At 46.6% G+C, this 998-nt stretch overlaps 1 non-coding gene across 1 annotated transcript; it reads left to right on the forward strand.

Annotated features, from left to right (window-relative positions):
* The first annotated feature begins 203 nt into the window (after window positions 1-203).
* Window positions 204-285, forward strand: trnas-gcu (transfer RNA serine (anticodon GCU)). The gene has a single exon. It is a non-coding gene; the product is annotated as a tRNA-Ser (tRNA).
* Window positions 286-998: the final 713 nt, after the last annotated feature.

A 998-nucleotide genomic window follows, 5' to 3' on the forward strand; every position in this document is an offset into this window, starting at 1 on the left:
TGCCGAGAAACCAACCATCTCTTCCAGTCACTCACCGGAAGTAAAGGAAGGCTGTTTGGTTGAAGAATCTCATGGCAAGTTTTCATCATTGTCGATCTGCATGCACGGGCAGAGCAAGCTGTGAAGTGGACTTTCTTGCACATTATTTATTTTTGCATACAAAAAGCAGGAGATTGAATGGCTGACGATGTGCGAAAGCAGCGAACGAGGTGGCCGAGAGGTTAAGGCGATGGACTGCTAATCCAATGTGCTATGCACGCATGGGTTCGAGTCCCCTCGTCGTCGTTGGCATTCACATTTGACCTCATCGCCAAATTCCCATTTTACTTACAGGGATGCTGTACTTTCCTCATGTCATGTCTCAAATTAATAATATAATCGTCAAAAGGAGAACAGTTGCAGGACAACGGCGAGGGGCCTTAATGAGATAGGGATCTGAGAGACAGCACATGCACGATGGGCCATAATATCATTTCTCACCACCGTCAGAATCTGAGAGCTGCGCTTTGCACTGTCGGCGGCTCGTTGTTCCAGGGTTATGATTTTCGCTTCGGAATGATCACATTTGAAATGCGAGAGGTCACGGGCCAAATCCCGGACGAGCCCCGCCATGTTTTACTCAAATTTCCGATTCTAACAGCCGCTCGACATGTGAGAAAACAGACATATTTCACGTTAAGACGTGTGATTTGACGCCGATGTTCCATGAGCATCCAAATCCCAGAGCATTGTGAAACCCGCCAAACTGAGTAAAGTTAAAATATCTCAGAGGTACTCGGCTCTGTGACTCGTTGGATAACCTAAACCCTTATTTGGTTCCGGCCAATACTTGATCAGTATATCTTCCTGTCTGTGCGCATAAGTTCACATCTGTTGGGATAAGCATACATTCAGCGTCAATCTCCATCTCTGCCCTGAATATGAGTGCGTCCTGTTTCTCTAGAGCAGAAAAGATGAGAGAAGCTGCCTTTTGAATTCGTCCCTTGGCTGCCGAATTC

This window comes from Pristiophorus japonicus, chromosome 28 (genome assembly GCF_044704955.1).
Source record: "Pristiophorus japonicus isolate sPriJap1 chromosome 28, sPriJap1.hap1, whole genome shotgun sequence".
Classification (NCBI taxonomy): domain Eukaryota; kingdom Metazoa; phylum Chordata; class Chondrichthyes; family Pristiophoridae; genus Pristiophorus; species Pristiophorus japonicus.